The following is a 16,820-nucleotide window of genomic DNA, read 5'->3' on the forward strand; positions in this document are numbered from 1 at the left end:
CATGGGGTGTATCTGGGATGATCAGGAAGAGGAGTACAGAAGTCTGGTGAGGAACTTTGTCGCATGGAGTCACACAAACCACCTGCAACTCAACACCTCAAAGACTAAGGAACTGGTTGTGGACTTCGGGAGGTCCAGAGAAGGTCCACTGCCAGTTCAGATAGAGGGGGAGGAGGTGGAGGTGGTCAACAAGTACAAGTACCTCGGGCTGTGGGTGGACAATAAACTGGACTGGTCATGCAACACAGAGCACCTGTATAAAAAAGCCCAAAGCCGACTGTACTTCCTCAGGAGGCTGAGGTCTTTTAACATCTGCAGGAAGCTCCTGAGGATGTTTTACCAGTCAGTGGTTGCTGGAGTACTTTTCTATGCTGTGGTGTGCTGGGGGAGCAGCACAGCAAAGAGGGACTCATCCAGGCTGGAGAAACTGATCAGGAGGGCTAGCTCTGTGGTCGGCATGAAGCTGGACACTCTGGTGACAGTGGCAGAGAAAAGGACATTAAAGAAACTGATGGACATTATGGACAATGCTGGGCATCCTCTGCACACAGCCATAAACAACCAGAAGAGTCTGTTCAGTGACAGGTTGCTTCTCCCCAAGACAAGAACTAACAGACTTAAAAACTCCTTTGTCCCACACGCCATCAGACTGTTTAACTCCTCTCTGGAGGGGAGAGGGAGGGGAAATGGAGGACAAAGGAGGGGGGAACAACTAAGCTGTAGTGCCTCTGCACCTCACTGTACAATACCTTGTGCAATACTTTTTGTAAATAGTCAACAGTGCAATAGACTCAATACTTGAAATGTGCAATTCACTTGTATTTTTATTTTTTATTCCTATTTATTCTATTTATCCCCTTTGTATATTTTATTTATATTTGTCTCTTGTGATATTATTCTGTTATTATATGTTACCTTATATATGTAATCAAAGTAGTTGAATTAGAATACTGCTGTAGATCATATTATACCCTTTAAAATAGAGTGTGTGATCTGTATGTAGTTTAGTTCTCATTATACTTTTGAGTTAACAGAACATATTCACATATTAGTTCATTAGATAAATGTGCATCACTCTGTATCCTTGATCTGCTGGGAATGTGTTACACTGTTTTCTTGACATGCTTAATTGTTGAATCATGAAGAGAAGGTTGTAAGCAGGAGACTCTGTGTCTAAAGACAGGGGAGATAGATAGACCACATTCCACACCCCCACCTTACAGAAAGCAGAGAAACAACTGCCGAGGTCATAACTTAGGTGCTGTAACAGAGAAAAAATGTGATGTTTTGGCTTTTACGACTAGCTGGGGGCCACTAGAGACTATAAAAAGCTGAGAAACCCGTCACCATTTTGAGACATGTGCCTGACCCTCTGGTAGCATCTCTCCCGTCCGGACGTTGTAATGCTCTTATTGTTGAATTGTATGCAAATAAATGATTGTTGATTGAGCATTTATACACCGAGTATTGTCCTTCCTTCAGCCCAAAGATTCAAAGAACTGCGTGATTTCAACAACTTGGTGCCGTGTGACCCGGATCTTTGGTGTGCTGAGGAGGTGTAGATTTGGCCTTTGGTGAGATCGTGAGGCGAGGTGAACAGAGGACCGGTCCAGAAATAAAAAGGTAAGCACAGCCTGTTGTATTATAAATACCAAATGTGCATATTGGGCTTTCCAAATTAATCTGTTCACTGAGTTACATGTATTTTCACAGTAAATTTGTCGGTGTCTGGTTTTTGGCGCAAGATACTAACATCATAAGTTGAGGCTGAATTCCAGGGTGTTAAATAAACTGCTTCTACCGAGATACTAATAACACACTACGTTGGTCTAGATTGCAGTAATCTGCTTCTACCGAGATACTAATAACACACTACGTTGGTCTAGATTGCAGTAATCTGCCTCTACCGAGATACTAATAACATACTACGTTGGACTAGAGTGCAGCCACTTTACCTTCCACATTTAATTTTGTCTAATACTGGCTTCTGTAGCAATAATACGTTAGAATTTATTCTGAAGACGCGGCCATAAGTTCAGTACATTGAAGTCGAGGTTTGAAGTTTGTTTATGATGTCGGTTACGTCCTGGCTCTTGCCGGCTGTGAAATAGAAGTTGATTTAAGGAAAAGCAGATGCTGGCTTCACGGTGCGGTTAAACACTGGCAACGCGAGAGCGAAACACGTCCGTAGGTTTGGTTTATGATACGGCGTGTTCCGGTGATATGCGGCCGTGAAGTGCAGTAGTGGTTGGTGCTAATTTTAGTACATTGAACAGAGGTTTGACGGTGGTTTGTGGCGTCAGTCGAGTTTTTTTTAAAGGGCTGCGGTCATAAAACAAAGTAAAATTTTACTTGCCAAGAAGTACATAGAGCAAAACCTGGTTTATGATGTCTGGTATAACTTCGGGGATGCAAGCATCACTTTTATGATGCGACTTTGCTCCGTTGTGGCGGTCATAAGCGCAGAGAAAAGGGTATTTTGGTCTATGGTGCAGTGTGCTTTCAGAAGATCTAATAGTTGAGCTCAGAGGTTTCTGTGTAAAATTCCCGCTGAGGAAAAGTGTTGTGTGTGAGTGTCAAAGCGCGCTCTGGGTGAGAGAGTGTGTGTGAAGCTGCGAGGCGCGCTCTGGGTGCTGTCTTGTGGGTGAAGCGCGCACTGAGGGAGAGTGTGACTGAGGCGCGCTCTGAGTGTGTTTTGTGTGGAGTGTGAAGCGTGAACACAGTGACAGTGACGGTTAATGTGTTTGATTAGGAGGACATTAGAGCAAATACACATTTTAGGATCAAAGGTTGATGCCTAGTGTACCTGTGGAACATTTGCCTATGGAGTAGCGACCCTCCTGTCCGGGGACGCTTGGCCAGGACCGGCGGCGTCCGGGTGCCGAGGTGGTGACTTGGGGAGGTGAGGGCCCCCGCATAGCCACGGAAATAACACTGGAACGACCGTGTAATCACGGGTTCACATTTATTTCCGGACTAGAACAAGACACATTTTGCGAACAAACGTTGAGTCTAGATTTAGTAAAGAAATATAAAAAGGTTGAATTCCTCGTTTCAGTGGTTGAAATTGTTGTGTGCCTGTCCCCTGACGAGTGTGAAATTAAAATAAAGAGGGAATTTGGAGCCACATAGAGATAGACGGGCATAATTGGGTGTATTACTCTGTGGTGTAATAAAAATAAAAAGGAGAGATAGTAAGAGGTGTGCAGTGGAGACTTATGGAGGAGTAGAGAGAGGAATGTGTTGGGAGACTGGCGTACAGTTTACGCTGTCAAGGTAGGCGTGTTGCCTGCTTATCGGTTTAAAAGTGATGAAAATGAAATTAAATAAATCTCTTAGTGTGTTAATACAGGAAGCTGCGGACCTGGACCAACTGCCCCCACAAGCACAGCGGCCGAAGCAAAATTATAGGTAATGGGAACCACACCCAGCACGAATCAGCAGCTGTGAAAAAGACAGCAGCGAGGAGAGAATTAGAGGAGAAATTAAGAGAAGCTTTAACACATAAAATTGGGGCCAACGGACTTGTGGAGGTTGGGAAGGCGTCCGGAGCATCACAACAAAAAGGTGAAACAAAAACACACACAAGCAGAGAAATCTGAGAGAAAGGCTCCTTTTAAGGTAACGCCTAGTTTGAGAAAAGATAAAATTAACCTGCTTTTATACAAATGCACATACACGCAATGAAGAAACAGCTTACACTCATGAACACGTGAAGATTTTCCAGCAAGGTTAAAGAAAAATTAACATACTTAAATGATGAAGTCTATACATTACTGACAAAGAAACCCTCTGGGTTGCAGGACAACAATTTAACAAAAAAAAAAAAAAGGAACACTGGTCTAACCAACCAGGCAAGACACAACAAATTTAGTGGTTAAAAGATTCAAATTGTGACATGTTTTCTGTTGATTGATTAATAAAAGTGATTACTGAATGAAAGAAAGTTCCTTTTTTGGGCTTTTAAACATGATCTTAAGAATTTTAACATATACCGGTGTTGTCCTGTCAACTTGGTGGGTTAGGAGTTGATTATATCGGGAGACAAAAAACAAAAAAAAGGGGGAGAGAAGGCTGACACAGGGCCTGGCCCCATTGCCTCCCCTCTGAATAACACAGCCAACACAACAACATTTTCCTGTTCGTTTGTTTTTGTTTTTTTGTTTTTTGTTTGTTTTTGTTTTGTTTTTGTTTTTTCTATACATATTTAATTACAGGCTGCTTTGCCGGCCCTGAAAGCCGAGGCTGACTGGACTCCTGCTCTCCCCCATACGTGACACTGACCAAATGCTGCAACAGCTGGACCCACAACAACGACCTGAGAATGTCAACAGACCTGCAGGAATGTGATCTCAGGCAGCCGAGACGGAGAGCACTAAACCTAAGGCCCGTTTCACTACACGGGGGAAAATTCCCAGACTGCGTCAGCTGACAGAGCTGTGACGAGACGCCCGCCAAGCCCGAATGAAAAGTAAGGCCGAGCGAAAGAATGCTGACCTTGATAACTTTGCATTCACACTGTGCAGGACAGTGATGGACCAACACGGATGATCGGGTGGCGAAAAAGGGCGTGACCGAGACAGGAGGAGTAACTGAGGTCAGAAGGCACCTCAGAATGGACAAAAACACAGAAGAAGATGCAGGTTTCACCTGCGGTGAACATCGACACTGGAGAAAGGACTGCCCTAATTGGGGTCAGAACCAGGACGGACTGAATTTTGAGCAGCAGCAGCAGCAATGGTCGCAAACAAACTGAAAAAGGAGGGGGGCAGGACCCCAGGGCACGCTTCAGGCCGTGGTTTACCCAGAACACCAGAACAGGAAAGTGATGAACACAAACACCCACACAAACACACACATCTACATGCACTGACTCAGAATGAAGAGAAACACACACACACACACACACACACACACACACACACACACACACACACACACACACACACGGGAATGCTGATTCACTGAGAAGTGATGCACACATACACATGCACACGCTTGTGCAATAAAGAGTGATCCACACGCACACACACATACACGCTGATGCAATGAAGAATGCTTTGCTTATGCTGATATGCAAAATGCTGCACACAAACATCCCAATGCATAATTTTTATGAGGAGCCATTGATTACCATTAAAAACTTAGAATGTGTTATATGTCACCCAGAGGGCATTTATGTAGATTTTAGGAATAAGGTCTAAAAAAGTTTGGTTATGAAAACAATGTCTGTGCGTGATGTCTGTTTATGGCTCAAGGCCTTGACTGAATTCTTTGCTGTGCTTCACACAGCCCTGATGAGGAACAGTGGCACAGAGTGAAAATGATGAATTAATAGTGTAAGTTTAGGTTGGAGTACGGCATTTTCTGTGATTGAGTTTTAATTCAAGGAGGAACAAAAGGTGTTACGGCACCTGAGGTTCTCATTCCCACACAATATTGTCCCGGCAGGAAGCAAAATGTTCCTGTGAATTTCTGGTTGATTGTTTAGTTTTGTTTAGCGCTAGCTTGATTTTATCAGTGAGCTTTGGCTTGTGTTCTTTCTCGTAAGCGAGAGAGGGATAGTTTTATGCTTGGACATGTCTGCAACGGGCCCTAGTTTGTGTTATTTTAGTAGTATTTTGTTGGTTATGTCTGTTTTCGTTTTTGTTACAGTGCACTGGAGAAAAAACATCTGAGAGGTGTGATCCACCGGTGGTGATATGTTGATAGTTTGTGAGTTCATGATTTAACAATCAGCTCTTTAAACAAGGCCTGAAAGATTGAAATTTAAAGCGCTATAAAATATTATTACTGTAAACAGTTGCAAAGTGTGCTTCTCCATGATTGTAATTGGCTTGGGAGAAATTCACTTATAGGGAACACTGAGAAGTTCTGAGTCTAAAAGGATTGCACCGAGTCAATCCGGCCCAAAAAACAACAAGGAATTGTTTTCCTTTAAAATGATGACGTCAACTTGCTGGTGATGGAGGCTCGAATAGGTTGCGCGTGAGACTCCATTATCAGCAACATCTGGTATGAATGTGTATGGAGGTATGCATGTGAATGGACTGTGATGGACTGACGACTAAAAGTTTTGACTGACTTGATACTGAGACAATGACTGCACCCACTATAGGATTAGTAAATGCCAATAAACAATTCATAAACAATTCACCCAGCCGACAAGAGAAGGGTGGATGCTTCGCTTTGTTTTGTTTTGTTTTTTCAGGAGCAGGAGGATAAGAGAGACTGGAGGAGGAGACTCTAGCTTCACATAAGTATGAACTGCAGACTTAACACTGTGGTTGCTGATTTTGAGTTACTGATGTTTGCATTAAGAAAACTGTGCTATATTAGCTGTGTTTTGATTAAGGTATCATGTTATATTATTGGGAATGCCAAATGCTACAGTGGAGATAACTATTGATATCACTCATGACTGGAATATGTTATTATTAACCACAGCAGGCCACTGTAAAAAAGTCAATTAAATTTTATAGAGGAAAATCGCCAAAATTGAACAATACCTATGAATGACTGGCCACATTCAGAATAGAGATATGCAATAATAAACATTGGTCCACGTGATTTAGGTTCTCACTTGAAATAGTAAGTTATTAAATGTAGAATATAATCGACAGGGACATTTGATAGGATGTGGTACTGCAAAAGAACAAGAGCAAAGTAAATAAAGAAATATTGTGTTTAGTTTGGATAAATTCAAATTAAAATGTACCATTACACTCAGAGGATCAATATGAAATAAAACATATGCAAAATTTGTAGGAAGTACATGACTGATAACTGTTCTGTCCTGAGCGTTTGTTTCTAGAGCACCCACTTGACCACACCAACAGTTTCTCGCCACCGAGGAGGGGTACTTGCAAAAAAAAGAATAAAATAAAAATCTGAGTTTAACAAAACATTTTAAATGTAAATATCAAGCTTACCTTTCTTTTTCCATGAAATATGCTTGTGGGCACGCCAGCCATTTTGAAAAGGTGGGCAAAACAATTGGCAAGGCCACACCCCCACACGTGTGATATAATTTTAAAGGTACTGTTGCCCTCTCTAAGAAACATCAGGACTTAGAGGAGTGGCAAGTAGAGTATGCAAGCTACAAGCAAAAACTAAAATGTGTACTACAGTGTGCAAAAATGAAATACTGGGTCATCAGGGGGTCATGAGGGACATTTATAAAACTAAAAGTCCCACTAACCTTAAAGTGCACTTGAAAAGCTCACACAAGAAGGTTAACCTAGCTTACCTAGAAGACCTCATCAGGGGGAGCACACTCCCCCTCCTTGAAGAGCTCACCCACTCAACCCGCATCCCCAGAAAACAGCTAACCCCAGATAAGGCAGTGTGATGTATCCCGAGACAACAGGACTGGGACATCTAAATAAAGGTGTGAAACAATCGCCTTCAAAAGGTTATCAATTCACTTGAACCAAAATTAGGACCACTCGGTGCGGCAAGAGTAAATAGTTATTAGTCTCAACACCCAAGGATAACCAGAAGAGCATGATTGATATGATGGAACTGGGATTTTGTTACACTTAATTTTTGCAAAACACAAATAAAACTAAATTGAAACTAAGGATTTTCAGAAAATAAAAACTACACTAAACTAGCAAAGAATTGGTAAAAACTAATATAAACTGATGAAAATTGCAAAACTATTACAACTCTGGTGCAGAGATTGGCAAATCTGACCAGGAAACGTTATAAAATGGATTGTCAGGATAGTCAGCGTTAAAGCCACTTTTGACAGTCCATACTAGGATGGCATTGGACATCTTCGGGGCAGAAAAGGGTTGGTGTGACCAAGGTGTGGTTTGGCTTGTTGTATGTACATTTCAAAATGTTACAGCTCTGGATGGACCAGTTACCAGGGCATGGAAGGATGACAGACTTTATTACATGAGGAGAAGGGACATTTTCGGGATCGAAGATCCTCAGGGATGACAAGGCTGGAGCAACGGTACTCGAGAGAAGAATTTCTGATACTTTCTGAGATATGATGTCACTAACCTTCTCTTTTAATTGTCTAGCTCCAATGAATTGACACATGGGAGTGTGTCAAAAAGGGGGAGTTGAGTTCGAACATCAAACAATGGTTTTATGAACATCTTATGACGTTATTTCTGTGTTTAATAATTTAGCTATGGTAAAACTTAAGCTTATAATGTCTTAGACTTAGAAAGGGTTCACTAATTTTTGATTTCTTTTACACACACATAGATTATGATTAGAATAGGTCCTGAACATAATATTTTAAACCAAATTTGAATCATTAGAAGAACAATGGATAACAATATTAGATTATCAAGGCTAGGGAGAGAGGTGTTTTGGTTTTCTGTCTCTTGCAGAGAAAGGAACAGACACCAGACGGGGACCCGGAGATGTGAGGACCCTTCACAGCAGGGACAGATGTAGGGACTGCCGAGACAGCAACTGGGGTCAAGTGTCATGACGTTTGGGCTCCTGGAGAAGATGGATCCCACAAACACAGCAATAACCATGAAGGGGTTGGCGAAAACCAGGAACACCAGACCAACGAGGTTCGAGAGGCTCTTGGCAAAAAGGGGGACACGCCGGTGAACCCAAAACACACAGATCCTTGTTTGAAATCGGGGCGGAATAATCCCCAGAACTGTGCAATGACTAAAGGGTGGTCTAACCCCGGAGGTCGAAGAAAGAAGCTGAGAATCACCCAACTGGAAGACACTGGTAGCTGCAGCAATAAAAATAAAGGTTAAAAGCTCCTTAGACAGAGGTTCTAGTCTAAGTACATTTGAAAGGTATAAGGGGGCATTAAAATGGGAGTGGAAAACTGGAGCACCAAAATAAAGCTGTGGGAAAATGGGGAGTGATGGGAGTGTCATCTGTAACTGCTGTTATGGTTGTAAATCTAACTTTGCTTGCATCTGAACTGCGTGAACACAGAGGTCATCCCCCATATGGTCCACCCGTTAAAGGGGGACAGAGGGCCTCAGGATCAAGAAAACCTGGACCTTGCAACGCTGAAGTGCTTGTTATTAGTGATCTCTTTAATGAGAGATCAAAAGAGGGTATTGTGATATTATTCTGTTATTATATGTTACCTTATATATGTAATCAAAGTAGTTGAATTAGAATACTGCTGTAGATCATATTATACCCTTTAAAATAGAGTGTGTGATCTGTATGTAGTTTAGTTCTCATTATACTTTTGAGTTAACAGAACATATTCACATATTAGTTCATTAGATAAATGTGCATCACTCTGTATCCTTGATCTGCTGGGAATGTGTTACACTGTTTTCTTGACATGCTTAATTGTTGAATCATGAAGAGAAGGTTGTAAGCAGGAGACTCTGTGTCTAAAGACAGGGGAGATAGATAGACCACATTCCACACCCCCACCTTACAGAAAGCAGAGAAACAACTGCCGAGGTCATAACTTAGGTGCTGTAACAGAGAAAAAATGTGATGTTTTGGCTTTTACGACTAGCTGGGGGCCACTAGAGACTATAAAAAGCTGAGAAACCCGTCACCATTTTGAGACATGTGCCTGACCCTCTGGTAGCATCTCTCCCGTCCGGACGTTGTAATGCTCTTATTGTTGAATTGTATGCAAATAAATGATTGTTGATTGAGCATTTATACACCGAGTATTGTCCTTCCTTCAGCCCAAAGATTCAAAGAACTGCGTGATTTCAACACTCTGTATTTATATATGTGTGTGTGTGTGTGTGTGTGTGTGTGTGTGTGTGTGTGTGTGTGTGTGTGTGTGTGTGTATATATATATAACAGTTCTGTAACTGTAACTTTGGTCGTTGCTGTGCTTTTTTTGGAAGTCGAATTTCCCAGAGGAACCCACCCGAGGGATTAATAAAGTTCTATCTTATCTTATCTTATCTTAATGTACGGACGTGTCCTGAAGTCACCGCGGAGGCAGTAACGAGGACCCGATGGACGCGTGCTCTGACGATTAGAAACATGCTGCATCTGGTTTACGGAGCACGAGAAACAAATGAGCACAATAATGACTTCATTGTTCCGCAGCAGAGAAACAGACGCTGAAGCACTCGCACACAAACTACCTGACATGCTACTTCCCGTCGGCCTCCACACGAAGAGCGTCTCCGCTCTCACGTTTACTCGCAGGATACCCAAACGTCAGCGCACTACCCTTACACCGCCATCGCCTCGATGTAACCGTCACCTGTCCGCATGGTTTCATTTGTCCGAGCTCGTTTTTTCTTGTCTGATTCTTTTTGTAACTTCTTCCACACGAGTTTGCTTCATGAATCTGCGTCCGTGTCAAACAGCATTACTGTTGTTATTTTGCCGCCGCAGAGCACAAACAGCCATCCAAACGCTGTACAGCACACCTGTCAGTTTTCCAGCTGTTCCGAGACACGAATATTTAGATCACCTCTCAGGATGAGGAAAACAAAGATGTGTGAACAGACTGCAAGTTTGTGGTACTTCAGCAATCCTTAAACATTACAGTCAGCAAACCCAGAGAAACATGTCGGAGAGTTTAGCTCTGTGCAGCAGGGAGAAAGTTGTTCTTACTCTGGAGGACAACTGTGATATCTCCTGGTCACGTGGCCTCTGTTACACCTCACGGGGCTCCTGTCCTTATGAAGGTAATGTAAACACGGATGATGGTGGCTGACGGTTTCTGAAGCCAACAGTAAAGAATGTGAAGCTGTCTGGAGAGCAGATGGCTGCCTTTCCCTGAACTGGAGGTTTCTTCCAGTAAACGGTGAGTTTTTCCTTCCCACTGTCACCAAGTGCTCGCCCATAGGGGGTCGTCTGATTGTTGGGCTAATCTCTCTATCATTAAAGGGTCCTTATCTTACAATATAAAACGCGTTGAGGTGACTGTGTTGTGATTTGTTGCTATTTAAATAAAGTTGAACTGAATTGAAATTGAATGAGTACGTTTGTGAGGGGTGTTGTTTTGTTCTCTGGTTGTTGGTTTGTTCCCAAGAAGACTGTTGATGCCAGAGCTGCAGAGCTGCTGAGAACCACCTTAGACAAACAGACACTGAACATCAGCACAGTCTTACACCATTTCTATTCACGGTTGCACTGCATCCTGAAGCAAGCCGGTCCAGTACATGGTTTGTGAACACAACAGTTGTTGTGATGGGTCTAGATTTCATACATTACATCTCAGTAATAATAATGAAATGCTGCAGCGTATCACTCCTCAGTCAGAGATTCAAACAACAATGTGGAGACATTTCTCACAAAACAGGCGGTGCAACCACAGCTCCACCCAGCTGGTAAGGTACGAAGCTACAGCCATCTTTCACATCTGCCATCATTTATTTTCATTTGTGGGGGACGGGGTCGTGTCACGACTTTATTTCTTTAATTACATTTTCTTCACTTTCACACCGATGCGCTGACAGTCTGACAGTGTTAATAGATATTCTTCTAATTAAATAAATTATACTAAATAATAACACAATAAGCATGTTTGTCAAAATAAAATTCCTTTAATAACAAAGAGAAAAAATTCCTTTAATAACAAAGAGAAGGTGTGAAGTGATTTGAGTGATGTAGATGGTTCCCAAAAATAAATAAAATCCGTTCTTGTAGTAAAACGTGCATCAAAACAAATGTTTTAGTTCCTGTTTCTGAGTGAACACGGATGCAGGTTAATGTATTCTGCTGGAAAGCCTCCAAACAGCAGAGCTGCCACCTCCACTGTACAACAGCTGCTGCTCTTCAGCCCGAGTGTGTGTGTGTGTGCATGTGTTAGCCATGAGCACCATCTGCCTCTCCATCACTCAGAGCCAAGACGTTTGGTCAAAGCGCTCGGCGGCGAGCTTGGACGTGGTTGTGAGGCTGGGCGCTCGTCCTGCTCACCGTGTTTGCAGGTTGTTCTTTTCTGCCCGTTATCAGCTCATGGGTCACCTGAGCGCCGCCTGATGACATGCTCTCCCAGCGGAGACAAACAGGATCGTTGTGCATGTAATGACAAAGCTTCAGTTACGGAGGAATGGCAGACCTGTTATGTGCACAGTATGTCTGAGCTGAATGCAGCAGGCTTTATTTCCACATTCACTTGTGTGATGTGTTGTTATGGGAACCTCTGAACCCCCCTTTGCATCCCATATGAAACTATGTAAGACTTTAACCTATTTTTACATTCAAGGGAGATCTGTTCTGCTTCTTCTGCTGTTCCAGTGATTGATGTTCACATTAAATGCATCCGCAGTTTCTAATAACGAGGCCAGTGCATGTGCAGTAAACCTCAGGCTGCTCCTAAAACTCAGGTTAATCAGTTTTTTCCTACTGTTGGAGCTGCATGATGTCATAACAGGATAGCGGTAATGTGGTCATTTTGAGCACAGAAGCCCCTCCCACCTGCTGTTGAAAAAAGTTGGTAGATTTCTCAGAGTGAGATGAAAAAGTCTTAAAATGGCACCAAAGTAAACTAGCTGGGAATATAAACGGACTTTACGTTTGCTCCAGCAGAAAGAAAGTGTGTCACGACCAGAGTCCAGTTTTCAACTGCTGCTGTGGCTGCGTGGGCTTTCTGCCTTGAGGCCGTCATGTTGAGTTGATGAGCTGCAGGATAAACAGGTCACGGGGAGAAGTTACGTCCTGTTCTCAGGTGTTGCTGCTATTTTGTCCACCCCCGGTCTGTGTAAATGTCACGGGCTACCTGACAAAGCTGCTCAGAAACAAACAGCTTCACGTGCAGATTGATGAGGAGATTTCTGCATGTCCTCTTCAGATGGCGCCACGCCGCGTCCTTGAAGGCTATTTATACCCCGCGACCTTTCGCTGTGTCTTAATGGATTATCAGAAGGCACTCATCAATTCTGCTGGGTGAGGCCTGACGGTCACGTTGGCACCCAACATGAAAGTTTTGGAGTGATTTTTTCCTGACAAAAACACACAGAGGCCCTGAAGACAGCAGAGCAGCAGCCAAATGACGCGAGGTGGCGTGGGATGCCAAAAGAGCCACGCTTCCTCCCCTAAAACAAGACATTGTGCAGTTTGTGTTGGCATGCGAGCAGACAGGCGGGGCCGGTAGCCAGAGCATCCCCGGCTGTGCTGATGTCCATCTTGGCACATCACAGCCGATCAGAGAGAGTGGCGGTGAGTGTCAGCCAAACTCATCATCCTCATGTCCTCTGACAGCCAGGATCCTCCCACCCCCGACAAGCCCCGCAAACCTCGCTCCTCCACCTCGGCCCCAAACACCACTGCACACCGACGGCATGTTTCAGACACAAGGCCTTGAGTTTACGGTCAGAAAAATAAGACAGGAAAACAGCTGCTGCTGAGAATATGAGTGCTAACAGAAAAAAAAAATTCTTATCACACATAATTTTATTAATATTATAACATCGTATTCGTGGAAGGCAACTGGTAGCTGTTGTCCATCAGGGTGACGCATGTGTGCAGCCGACATGCTGCTCAGGGGGAGCTGGCTGCTGTCTAAAGAGGCAGACATCTCAGTGCAATTAAAATCATTCATCAATATACTAATCTGAGCCTGCTGCCACAGATTTCTTCCTGTGAAAAGGGAGTTTTTCCTTCCCACCGTCACTGAGCGCATGCTCAATATGATTGTTGGATTTCTCTGTATTATTGTACCTGGAGGTGACAGTTGTTGTGATTTGGTGCTATATAAACAGTGTTGGTCAAGTTGCTTGAAAAAAGTAATCAGTAACTAATTACCGATTACGTCCCCAAAAAGTAATCCCGTTACTTTACTGATTACTTATTTTCAAAAGTAATTAATTACTTAGTTACTTTTTAAAAACACGATTTACAACCTGAGTAGGTAATAAAGCGATAGATCTTTCAGCCCAATTCTACTTTTTCTGCATAATCCATCATACAAAATGTAATCAAATGGAAAAGTCTCTTTTTAAAACTTGTTTTACTAGTTTTAACCTTTTAACTTTATGCATCCAGCAAAAATGTAATTATATGCAACATTCACTGACTGGAAGAAATTTGTTTAACATTTAAACTTATTTTCTGCACATTCCAGCACATAAAATAATTTTTTTTTGTGTTTACACTCAGTCTTTCAAATAGATGCAAGTAAAACACAGCAGAAAATAAATAACATCAAAGACTCAGCGGTCCTGTTGCTCTATTTTCACCTGTAAAGCAGGAGTGGCGTAGGTGGTCAGTGGAAGAATTCGCGAGTTTCTCTGTGAGTTTCCCATTACGTGGTAGCGCACTTGGTGCTTGCTCGGAAGTTTAGGGGTTTTTTCGCTGTAAAAAGAAGTTTTCTTCCCACGCTTTAAACGCTGCACGGTCATACTCTCTCCCGCACTCGATATATGATCCATTGTTGATCTGCACACAGCTGTTGTCACGAATGTCGCACTCGCTTACGTCACTGTCATGAGACATTCTCGCAAAAAACTCACGGTTTTAGTAACGCAGTAACGCAGCGTTCCTACGGGAAAGTAACGGTAATCTAATTACCGTTTTTGCAATAGTAATCCCTTTACTCGTTACCTGAAAAAAGTAATCAGATTACACTTACTGCCCATCTCTGTATATAAATAAAACTGAATGAAATAAATCTAATATTTTTCAGTTTCACCATTTCAGACTGATGTCTGCTCCACAGAACATGCTTTTCTTGAGATAGCAGCACAGTCGGTGGTTCCTCTCTGGCTCTCTTCCACAGCATGTTTTTTATCCCATCTTACTTCTCCTACACCAACCAGTCGCGGCAGATGGCTGCCCCTCCCTGAGCCTGGTTCTGCCGGAGGTTTCTTTCTATTAAAAAGGAGTTTTTCCTTCCCACTGTCGCCAAATTGCTTGCTCATAGGGGGTCATACGATTGTTGGGTTTTTCTCTGTATGTATTATTGAAGGGTCTACCTTACAATATAATGCACCTTGAGGAAACTGATGTTGTGATTTGGTGCTGTATAAAATGAGGACATGTTTCACATATTGACGAGATGCAGCAGCATAGGCTTCATTCCAGTATTTAACCAAATCTGGTCTAAAGCAGAAGATCAAATAAAGAATAAAACTGAAACCAAGCTAGCTCAGAGGTTTCATGTCCGTTCAATAATAAAGTTCCTGCTACCTGAAGCACATTTCCAGCCACTGGGACTGGAGCCTAACCAAACCTCTTTGACTTATAGATGACAGGTTAATAAGAAGTGAATTTAACTGCTTTTCTCTCTAATCATTTTTTGTGGTATGCTTTGGTTCTTGATGGTCAGTGCTGCTGGTCGCATCGATTTCGATCTGCTATAATTGCAGGTTAGTGTCTTCATATTCTGGCAGCCTTTTTAGACCACTAACCCTGGTTCAAGTCAGAGCTCTCTTTAACTTTCTCACATTTTTAGACTGAACATGCAATAATTCTAAAAGCCAGCATGTTAAAGGTTTGCATCTTTATTTCAGTGCTAACTAAAATACGATCACACTCATGCAGACTGACGCTGCTTTTCACACAGAGAGCATGAGACATCAGTTAAACTGGCCATCGCTCAATTCGGATTTGGCTTTTTGAGGTTCTTCCCCTCTTGGGCTGCGAGGCAGTGGCTGGCAGCAGCTCTTGTCCTGGCAGCGCTGCAGGGTTTCTCCAGCCAGAGCAACACAACAAACACTTCTCCACAGCCCGGCCCAACACAGCGAGATGTTCAGAGTCTTAGCGGTAAACTGGGCCAGTTTAGGAACACGTGCAGCCAAAATGATGTGACGATTTCAGTCTGTGCTAACAGAAACACAGCCTTCATCATTAAGACCGAAGAACAGCACCATGCAGGCTACCTGAAGTGGACTGAACCATCAGAGAAGTTTCTCGTGTGCATGAAGAATCAGTAGATTTAAAACTTAAAGATTCACGTCACATATGAACTACAGAATCAAATGTCTGCAGCCTCCAGCTTCAGGAAAACCTCTACAGCAAATAACCACACACTCGCTCTGCTCTGCTAACAAAGCACAGATCATTCATGCTGCAGGGTCAAATCCTTTCATTAATGCAGCAGATGCCGATCACTTCTCTTAGAACCTGCCTGACCCAGCAGGCGCAGCAGACTCAGCTTAGCATGCAAAGACTCCTGGTTTCATCTCAGCACATCATCCTGGTACAAATAACAAAATGCTATAGAGCTACTCGCCACACTGCGTTAAACATGTACAGCTAGCTAGCGTAGGCTTCAGTTAACGTGTATGATGTAATCGGCATTAATGACAAGGTTATCTGTAGTTTAATGACACGTCCGCAGTGACGATTGTTAGCAGGCTGATTTCGACTTTCACGAACAGGTTTTGTCTCTGTGAGCTCTGACTACAGAGACGAAACCTGTAAGACATCACTAAGGTTATTTGTGGAGAAAAAAGCGCATCCTATTGACTGATCCTGATTGGTTAAACTAAAAAAAAAAGAACAGGATCCTGTCCTTAAATGGACATCAAGCATCTCAAATCTTTGTTGTAAGATCAGATCTTAAATGATCCGATTGGTGCTCTGGCTCCAGGCTAAAAACATTTCAGTGAATTTTGTGGGAGGAAACGGTTTCTTTAACCTCGGCTTTGTACATCACTGAGCTGCCGTTCTGCAGAAACTTCTGAGCAAACCTTTCCCGGTTATCTGAGGAGAGGAATCTGCACAGGAATGTCTGCTTTACTGTATCAACAGCGGAAGACCTATCTGCTGTAACGAGGAGGCCGCTGGTTTAAAATGCTGTTTTTGGGATGTGTGTGTGTGCGTGTGTGTGTGTGTGTGTGTGTTGGGGGGTTTGGGTGAAAGCTGGATCTAAGATTTCCTCTTCTCAGTATAATGCCTCTTTTGTTGTGACTGCAGATTAGACGCTGGAACTGAAGTTC

General features: G+C 42.9%; 2 long non-coding RNA genes across 2 annotated transcripts in view; both read right to left on the reverse strand.

The window, feature by feature from the left end:
- Positions 1-16,820, reverse strand: part of LOC146641319 (uncharacterized) — a 28,223-nt gene that overhangs the window by 3,605 nt on the left and 7,798 nt on the right. The window lies entirely within an intron of this gene.
- Positions 3,807-5,105, reverse strand: LOC146641320 (uncharacterized). Its single transcript, XR_014909583.1, has 2 exons — positions 4,912-5,105; positions 3,807-4,860 (listed from the first exon to the last, which is right to left on the reverse strand). It is a non-coding gene; the product is annotated as an uncharacterized LOC146641320 (long non-coding RNA).

This window comes from Rhamphochromis longiceps, linkage group LG23 (genome assembly GCF_057381845.1).
Source record: "Rhamphochromis longiceps isolate RC_006_pf linkage group LG23, R_longiceps_female_GT1.1, whole genome shotgun sequence".
NCBI lineage: Eukaryota > Metazoa > Chordata > Actinopteri > Cichliformes > Cichlidae > Rhamphochromis > Rhamphochromis longiceps.